At 36.3% G+C, this 10501-nt stretch overlaps 1 non-coding gene across 1 annotated transcript; it reads right to left on the bottom strand.

Annotated features, from left to right (window-relative positions):
- Positions 1 to 8790: 8790 nt before the first annotated feature.
- Positions 8791 to 8897, bottom strand: LOC122726917. The gene has a single exon (XR_006352908.1). It is a non-coding gene; the product is annotated as a U6 spliceosomal RNA (small nuclear RNA).
- Between the last annotated feature and the right edge of the window lie 1604 nt (positions 8898 to 10501).

Genomic DNA, 10501 nt, shown 5'->3' with positions numbered 1-10501 from the left:
AAATAGTGCTATGATTTCTTTTTTATAATTTAGCTCCTAAATGATGTTATCATGTTATTTTTCAGTCATTTTTCAGTTGCATCCTACTCTTTGTGACCCTATTTGGTGTTTTCTTGACAAAGATATTGCAGTGGTTTGCCATTTCTGGCTCATTTTACAGATGAAGAAACTGAGGCAAACAGGGTTAAGTGACATGCCCAGGATCACACAGCTTGGAAGCATCTGAGGCCAGATTTGAACTGAGGAAGTGAAGTTTTCCTGACTCCAGGACTGGTACTCTATTAACTAGCTATGCCACTCTATGCCACCTAGCTTTCAAAGTCCTAAATTATTGCCTTAACTTAATCTTTAAACACCATACTGCTATATAAGCTATCAAAAAAGTTCATTATAGTAAATTCAAAGAAGCAATGGGGCATTGTAAATAAAAAAATCTGCCTGGGAGTCAGGAAGACCTGGGTTCAAGTCACGCTGGACAAGTCACATAACCTCTTTATGTCCCAGGTAACTCTTATAGCTCTAAACTGCAGAGGAGTTGCAGGGCATGGATCCTAGCACCATTACCCAACCATTCATAAGGAACTACTGATCACTCCCCCAAAGCAGTACCTGGCCATAAAGTTATTTATTCCACACATCTGAAATATATTCTCTTTAGTGGTGAGGAAGGGTGCTATGGGGAGGAGAAGGGGATAAATGAAGAAATGTAAACTGTATTATTGCTCTCTGTATTGAATAAAAAGGTCATTTTCCTTTTAGTATTATAGTTCTCAAGGAATGTTGAGAGAAAAGCTACATCTGTGGAGAAAGTTTGCATACAGGGCATATCTATGAATGAAATCATATATCTGGACCACACATACACAGATACACATAAATATAAAGAAAATCCTCCCCTCTTAAAATGTCATTTGCAGACTGATCTCAACAGTTCCTTACAATGTCACATGTATTAGGAATGCAGAAGTGCTATATATCTGGGACTGAAGCTTGGGGGCTGAGGTATATGCTCATGATATTTAAGACTGTGTTTATTGTCTTGGAATCCTGTATAGTCTAGACTAGTGTTCTGCAATAGTACCTGAACAGATCCATAACATCACTTATGTTAATAATACTCTAGGGGGCAGCTAGATGGCGCAGTGAATAAAGCACCGGCCCTGGATTCAGGAGTACCTGAGTTCAAATCTAGCCTCAGACACTTGACACTTACTAGCTGTGTGACTCTAGGCAAGTCACTTAACCCTCACTGCCCCGCAAAAAAAGGAAATAAATAAATAAAATAAAAAATATTACTCCAGCCAACAGAGACTATTTCAATTTATTCAGCTATAAACAGACTGTGCTAAATAGATGTCACTGTCATAAAAACTTTAACTCAGCAAAAGGGGCTGAACTAGGAGGACAATATATACAATGAGTGCAATAATTTCCATGAAAAGGGCATGTCCAACAAAGTTGAACACTGAATAATTGTAATGACCAATCTTGTCTTAGAGAAGAGATGATAAAATTCAATGTCCTCCATTCAGTGGAAAGGTGGGAACTTTGAGAGCAGAATGTCCCCAACACTAGTCAGATGAGATCACTGGGTCAGTAGGGTTGTTAATTCTTTTTTCTTGTTAAGAGAGGGCCCAAAGAAGGAGTGCTGTGATGTAAAAACAACAGAATTAAGAATACCTGATTTAAATAAGCAAATAAATAAATGGGCATTATTTTCCAAGAGGCTCCAGAGTTTAAGAATATATGCATCTATACCCTCTCCAACCATGACACTATCCTTGTGACATTGCTGGTTATGGCCAACTAGACAGTCGCCATTAGATAGAGGGTTAAAGGTTCAGCGTTTGAATATTTTGTACTCTTTAAAATGAAGGGGCTGGAATAGGTGATCTTTTAATTTCCATTTGTAACTTACATTCCTATGTTAAACTTATGAATCTGTGTGTCACCCTTCATAACACTGCTAGATGATCATTCTTATATGCATTCTGGACACTGTCACCCTTCATCTTAAGAACCAATCAATGACTCCCTACAGCTTAAAAGAGTGCAAACATATCCCCCTAATATTCAAGTTCATCCAAAGTCTAAGGCAACCTTATCTTGCTAGCATTATCTCATATTATAGCCTTTTACATACTTTTACATACCAACCCATTGATATTGTCTACTAAAGGAATGACAATAAGCATACAATAAGTACTTAATAAATGCTGGATGATGACAATGTGGTTAGGACAACTGAAATGCCAGCTCAACAACATAATTTTTCCTTAATTCCCATTGGTAGCAATCTTCCTCCTTGGAAATCATACAGAATTACACTCTCTAATGTACCTTTTAATATCATATGCTATAGTTACGTGTATTTCTTTCTAATCCCTCAAGCAAAAGGTCTGTGTATTACTAGTGTTGAAAGGATAAAAATATGGGACTCTACATGAATGCACAAATTAAACATTCACATCCTTCTAGATTTGGATTTAAAAATCAACTGGAATTTTCCCATTTTCAAAATTTGGAAAGAATTAGTAAAGAATCCCTTGAAGAGAACTTTTTCCTTGACAGAAAAATCCTGTGCTAAAAATAGCTCATATTTGTATAACACCTTAAGATTTATAAAATGCTTCCCTCACAACAACCCTGTGAAGTAGGTAGTGAAGTATCTCCATTTTGCAAATGTGTATGACTTTGGGGGCGGCTAGGCGGTGCAGTGGATAAAGCACTGGCCCTGGATTCAGGAGTACCTGAGTTCAAATGCAGCCTCAGACACTTGACACTTACTAGCTGTGTGACCTTGGGCATGTCACTTAATCCCCATTGCCCCGCAAAAAAAAAAAAAAGTGTATGACTTTGTGGAGGAGTCCATATTCACTGATAGACTACTTCTCTATCAACACACAATTGACAAAGATGCATTCTTCTAATTTTTCTGTTTATTAACTATAAAAATGCATTTGATCCAGTAAAAGAAAATACCACCTTTGTCTCCTCCAATAGAATGTATCCCATGCATATGTCACAATTAGATAAGATATCTTGAAAGAAGTTATCTTTGATAACTCTTGATATAAGGAGATGAAGAAAATAAAGAAACTATTCTTATAAAGCCACTGTCTTGGAAAAGATCTAGTGGGTAGTCCAAGTCAATGATTCTGTATAGAAGATGAGATCCTTCACCGGCTCCTGTTTATAGATGGCATTGTATGAATTGAATCAAGTCCTTAAACACGCTGTAGAACCCGTCACCATCCCTTGATAAGATACATAATTAAACAAATAAATTAGTCTTCATGCCTATTAGTATTTGCAAAACATTACAAACAAGGGATTCTAAAGAAGTGAAATAAAAGATGTCATCAAAAATATGTTTGAGGGAAAATTAAAATTATATAGGCACATAATAAAAGCAAGGAAAAACAATTTAACAACATGAAGGCTTCATGAGTATTTTCATAATGTTAGAAGATAGAGAAAATGGTACCAGAACTTGAGATGGTCCCTCTGTAGTGAACTTAAAGGAGAATATGGACAAGGGCCAAACAGGATAGAAAGGCAAGGATTGCAAAGAGCATCCTTAGAGGGAATATCCAACATCTATGAAAACAAGTCTATTGAGGGGGTATAAGAAGTGAGGTTTTGGTTTTTTGTTTTTTTAACAGATCAAGGAAATTAGGCTAACAGAGATCAAATGTTTTGCCTATGGTTAAACAACTATTAACCATCAGAAGCAGGAATCAATGAAACCAATGTGACCTGATTATATGTCTAACCCTCTACTGTTTTACCACACTGCCTCTCAAGTACAATTAGAACATATCAACTAATTCTCCCCTAGAGAAACCTCATTACTTTAAAAGAAAAGCACATTATAGTTATAAAGATAAAATCAAGTATAGATTTAAAGAGGAATCAAAACAAATATATTTATAATTCATGAAGGGTAATTGTAAATAAGTACATATCACTTAACCACTCAGGGGCACAAAGCCTAAGAATGTGAAAAACTCAGTGATATCTAGATGGTCTTACCTGTATATTGTCATATAATTAGTCCTTGGTACACCTGGGATTAGGAGATCAATAATTTTAATTCTATTATGATGTTCTTATTATGTCTAGGGTTAAGGTGAGTTTCCAAAAAGTGGCTTAAAGTTGAAGCAGTTCAACTGTAAGATCCATGGTAGCTTTTGGAGCAATTCCAAATAACTAAAATTATTTACCATGTATTTCTCCCCTGAGGTAAGAGCTATTCTTTTATTTATTGAATGCAATATAGAAGTATTAGCCAAAGAAGTTTGCTTTTATATATAGACATTTATAAATACAGCTCCTTGATTTTATAATGGAACATCAATTTGATGTTTTGGACTTGTTTGCTAATGGCAAGAAGCTATAAAAAACATAAAGCTTATTGTTGTAGTGACCCCTTTCTTGAAAGAATGTTTTGACTGCTGCATCTTTCTGCCAGGATGATTTTCTTCCTTTCCTAAAATACATCTTACTATGACTTTCTAAAGACACTGAACTTCAGGAAAAAAAATACATACAGTGCTATCTTGTAATTTTTTTTACAGTGGGCATTTTTTTATCTCCTAGAACTTTACAATTTCTTAGTATAAGAATAACAACGACAAAAAAATTTTAGAGGGGGCAAAAGTTTTAATACTATGTGAGGGGAGAGAGAAAAAGAGGGGAAGGGAGGAAGAGAGAGGGGGTGGGGGAAAGAGGGGGGGGCGGAGAGAGGGGGGCGAAGAGAAGAAGAAGAACAGGAAGAACAGGAAGAAAAATAGATAAAAACAGATATGTGTATGTGGGGTGTGAGAATTGGAATGACACCCCCTGCTGGGAGGGACATTGTGAGTTCTGGCCTAAAAAGAAACCATGTGACTTTAGCATCCAGAAGTGATGTTTGCCGCTCCGTGGGTCCTGTCAATCAGTGTTACCAACCAATTAGCTTGGAGTTGTGTGTGTGGACAGCCCTTTTTCCTGTTTCACAGGAGGTTTCTGGGAGGAGCAAGACTTTTCGTTTCCTGTCTTAGGCTTTGCGGGAGGACAGATCCTGGGCTCTCTTAGAGATAGTTAGATGGTTTGCTTTTTATTTCTCTCTCTCTTCCCTAACTTCTGATGCACTTTAATAAATACTTAAAGCTTAAACTCTAATTTAAAGTGACCACTCATTAGATTTTAGACATCACAGCTAGAATTGTTGGCCCTTACAGAAGGAAGGGAGGGAGATGGAAAGGCAAAGACAGAGGGAAGAAAGAGAAAAAGACAGAAAAACAAAGTAGAAACAAACTTAGTAAATGGGAGCTTCTGATGTCTACATTAAAAAAACAAAGAAACAAGCAAACAAAACTTGTCACTATTTAAAACATCCCACCTACAAAATGGCCATCAGTGGAATTGTTATAAAACATGATATTTTTGTACATATGGATCTTTTTCTTCTTTCATCGCTCTGGGGTAAAAGAAATGATGAAAGGGATAGTTAGAAAACTAAGACTTATATTAACTAAAGCAGAGTGAAATGAACAGAACCAGGAGAACAATTTATACACAAAGACACTGTAAAAATGAACATCTTTTAGTACTGTAAAAATGAATATTTAAAAAAAACTTAATAACTTGGATCAATGTAACAATCACCCATGATTTCAGAGGACAAATGAAGAATGACACTTCCCAACAAAAAGATGATAGGCTCAATATGCTACATTCAAGCTAAATGAGAAAAATTTAATTAAAACATACCCAATGCCAGTCATAATGAATACTTTCAAGAACCATAAAATGGACCATAATTGATTTGGAAAGTATCCTGACAAAATCTGTACAACATTAATGAAACACAAAGGCCTATCACTTTAAGATGGCTATGAAAAAATAAAATAAAATAAAAAAAAAGAACTGTGGGAGGGGAGGGAGGAAGAAAAATCTGAAATTGTAAAGCTTGTATAAACAAAAGTTGAGAACTATCGTTACATGTAACGGAAAAAATAAAATACCTTATATGTTAAAAAAATAAAAATAAAAAATAAAAAGATGGCAATGGAAATTTAACATTTCCTACTCAAAAAGGATGAAGAAGATTGATAGACATTCTCAGTGAGCATGCTAAACTGTTCAAAAACCAACAGGAATAATTTTTGAATAATCTGACATCTCTTCACGAAGAAAAAGTAACGACTGATATGAGGTACATGCCACTGAATTTGTTTATTAATCAAAAGTTACTGCTATGAAAAAAACTAAGAGTGAAATCAAAATGAAAGCTCTCAATGGGCAATATCTACATGAACTTCACCTTTAGTAAACTGAAAAATAAACATTAAAAGCAGGACATATTTAATAAAGTCTTGACTGTCCTTAGCATTTTTTAAAAACAAGCTTCAGCTGACTTTGTGTTTTAGCCTTCTTGACATCCCAAGAGATCCACACTTCTTTGTCCCTGGTTATGTGCTTTCTTTTCATATTTTGCATAGATTACATATGATATTTTTCTTTTCCAGTTGAGGTTTATTTAAACAGATCAAACAAAGCATGCATCCTCAATGAATTTAGAAGAATGTGCTGGGCCTCTTGATGGTAGAGACACAGAACTCTGTGGAGCAAATGAACTTGATTCTGCAGTCATGGAACTATTTAGCTGATGGACAAGAATATTTTCCTGGCAACTAAAGTCTTTTACTTTAATGACCTGGATGGAGTAGACCCAGAGCTAATGAAAAGACCCCATATTGTGGTGGCAGAGTATGCCAGAAGTAGTGAGATCGCTCTACTCTCTGTACGTGTTGTAGATCCCTTTCCTTGAATCCTAGCCCAACCATATACCAAATTTTTCATCCTGGGAAGCAGGGGTCGGATCACAAAAAACCTGTTCAAAGTTCACAATTGTCCCGAACACTTCTTCAGCTATACAATAAAGTAATAGAACCCAAAATTTGCTATGCTCTGATTAGGAATACAAGTCTACATCAAATGAAGAGGTAGTACTGGTGACATAAGAGAAGTACAGTGCACAAAAAGGTGTTCACAGCACCAAGAAGACCTGAGTTCAAGTCCTATCTCAGACACACACTGACTGTGTGACCCTGGGCAAATCACTTTAGCCTATGAATGTTCTAGGAAACTAAGACGCTAAATTGAAGGAAAAGTGCCAACCTGCATGGGTAGAAGAAGTTCCTCACCCTCCAGGAGATCCCTACACCAAACACATGGTAGATCCACAGATTAAAGTATGCTGAGCAAAGAAAATATACAAAATGACTAAATCAACATAAATGGAAACAATCATCACAATACAATCAAAAGTGAATGTTGTAAAATCACAGAAAACAATGACCACAAAAAAAGACAGGGGAAGAGGATGGGGAGGAGAAATAGTAGCATTGTTCAACTTGAACTTCTAAGCTGGGTCCCCAGAGGGCAACTACTACTACTCACAGATTGTTTGTTCTTTGTTCTCAAAGAGGACAAATGACATCAAGAAGGTGATGTCTTGACTTGAAAATTAAATGGATTTAAGTGAGACAAAGCTGCACAAAGACATCAGTCTCACTTTGTCCTACAGAATCATCACAGGCCACTGGCAAGACAAGTCAGTACTGGTGATGGCCCAGAACATGAACTGGTATTTTCTCTCAGGATTCTTGACACTTCAACTTCAGATGTTTTTTGTGGTGGTAGTGGTAATCGTATTGCTGTTGTAACTTCCCCCCCCCCATTTATTGGTCACCATTAAGGCTAGAGTAGAAATTCTCATAGTTTTATGTTTCAGAAGCTAGTGACAGCAACAATCAACAAGGCAGATAAAAGTTTATCAGCTAATAATGTCTCTTTAACCTATTACTCCCATGCCTCTTCTTAGCATGATGACTCAAAGCAATGCCAACAGATATCAAGATTTGGCATGATTTAAAAAAAGAACTGAATGCAAGCGTCTGTCAACTGAGGAGCTACTTAGTTAAGCTTGGAGAAAACCATGACTTTTTTTTTGTTTTTTGGGTTTTTTTTGTTTTTTTACAAGGCAATTGGGCTTAAGTGACTTGTCAAGGGTCACACAGCTAGTAAGTGTTAAAAGTGTCTGAGGCCGGATTTGAACTCAGGTCCTCCTGAAGCTAGGGCCAGTGCTCTATCCACTGCACCACCTAGCTGCCCCAAAGCATGACTTACTTAATGGTTGATCAATAAGTGATAAATTATTTTGGCCATTTCAGTCGTTCATGAAAATCATCTGCTAAGGTGAGGCGGGACTGCAGTATACATTAAAGGAAGAGTGCCCACACCAATGAAATCTCAGCTCTGTGTAATATGGAAGAATCAAATGATGGTACATTTTTAATATCTGGGATTTACTAAAATCTGGTTGCTTGAGAGATTATAAGGACTTTAGTCATATAAATATATGCATTAATTGACACTAGAAGGACCATAATGTAAGAATATCTTGATGGACTAAGCTGTGTCAACTGATGCAGTGCATTTTTTTATCTATAAAGTAAAGAAACTAGAGACACTAGGATAAAACATTAATTGTGGCAATCAATTCACCTGGTCCTTAATCATTATGTGCTAGGACACAGGGATACCATAAAGAAATTCATATTCTTTAGGGATACTACAATTTACCAAGTACCCAAGCACTCGGGTATGAAACAGCGAAACCATCTTAAATTATCCTTCTCAAGTTTTCCTGCATAACAGAAGAGTTACCCAAATCCAGTTTTTTCTATTACCCTGATGCTTTTAGCATCCATCTCTTCTTTCCATAGGCAATTCTACCACCTTATATGAAGTCTCTTCACGAATTTGCGTGTCATCCTTGCGCAGGAGCCATGCTAATCTTCTCTGTATCGTTCCAATTTTAGTATATGTGCTGCCAAAGCGAGCACCTTATATGAAGTCTCAATCACCTCTCACTTGGTTTATTAAGACACCTTCCTAACAAGTCTCCCCTATCCAAACAAACCCGTATAAAGCTGCCAGACTGATCTTCCTAATAAACAGTTCTGGCCACAGGATCATTCACACAATTTACAGAAAAAAAGACTGAGCCTGAGGGAGGCTAAGAGGAGTGACTGGAGACTCCTTGTATAGCTTATGTATGTTTTGTATCTTGTATATCTATGTATAGATAGATAGATAGATAGATAGATAGATAGATAGATAGATAGATAGATAGATAGATAGATAGATAGATGAGATTAGAGAGAGAGAGAGAGAGAGAGAGAGAGAGAGAGAGAGAGAGAGATCTTACATATTCTAACATCCATACTTTCTCCCTCAATAGACAGTATGTTCCTTGAAAAGAAGAACTAGTTCATTTTTCTCTTTGTATCTTCAGCACCTAACACCATTTGGCACATGGGATATGCTTAATAAATGTTTGCTGACTGTTTGGAAACAGGTCAGAATCAAGTAGTTAAGGCTTTAAATTGCTAAACGTAAAAGTTTTTATTTGCTCCTAGAAGTAATAGTCAGTGGGGTTTATTGAGCAGAAACCAAGTCATTTATTTTCATTTCTCCCTCAGGGGCTAGGACAGTGTTTTGAACTTTATGTTTAATATGTATGCTACTGGATACAAATACTTGACTTTCATTTGCAACTATTTTTTATTCATACTACAACCTTCTATCCCTCCTTCCCTCCCTCCCCTCCCCCATTCCTGAGGTGGTAAGCAGATATAGGTATACATGTGCAATTATATAAAACATTACTATATTTGTCATTTTGTATAAGAATACTCAAAAGAAAACAAATGAAAGAGTGTAAAATAGCATGTTTGAGTCTGTGTTCAATCAGTATCAGTTCTTTCTTTGGAGGTGGATAGTATGCTTCATCATTAGTCCTCTGGGACTGTCTTCAATCACTGCATTGCTGAGAATAGTTGTCATTCATAGTTCTTCACTGAACAGTATTGCTGTTATAGTGTACAACATTCTCCTGGTTCTGTTCACTTAATATGCATCAGTTTATATAAGTCTTTTCAGGTTTTTCTAAAATCATCCTGCTTGTCATTTCTTGTAGCACAATAATATTTCATTACAATCATATGCCACAGCTTGCTTAGTCATTCCCCAATTGATGGGCATCCTTTGATTTCCAATTCTTAGCCACCACACAAATAGCTGCTATAAATACTTTTGTACAAATAGGTCCTTTCCCCTTTCTTAGATGTCTTTGGGATAAAAATCTAGCAGTACCATTGCTGGATCAAAGAGTATGCACAGTTTTATAACCCTTTGGGCCTTGTTCCAAATTTTTCTCTAGAATGGTTGAATCAGTTCACAACTCCACAAACAGTGAATTAGTGTCCCAGTTTTCCCATATCCCTTCCAATATCCAACATTTTCCTTTTTTTGTTATTACATTAGCCATGCTGATAGGTGTGAGGTAGTACTTCAGAATTGGTCTAATTTGCATTTCTCTGATCAATAGTAATTTAGAGCATTTTTTCAAATTATTACAGATAGTTTTGATTTCTTTGTCTGAAAA

The sequence above is a fragment of the Dromiciops gliroides genome, chromosome 4, assembly GCF_019393635.1.
Source record: "Dromiciops gliroides isolate mDroGli1 chromosome 4, mDroGli1.pri, whole genome shotgun sequence".
Taxonomy (NCBI): domain Eukaryota; kingdom Metazoa; phylum Chordata; class Mammalia; order Microbiotheria; family Microbiotheriidae; genus Dromiciops; species Dromiciops gliroides.
This window is presented reverse-complemented; position numbering and strand designations above follow the sequence as displayed.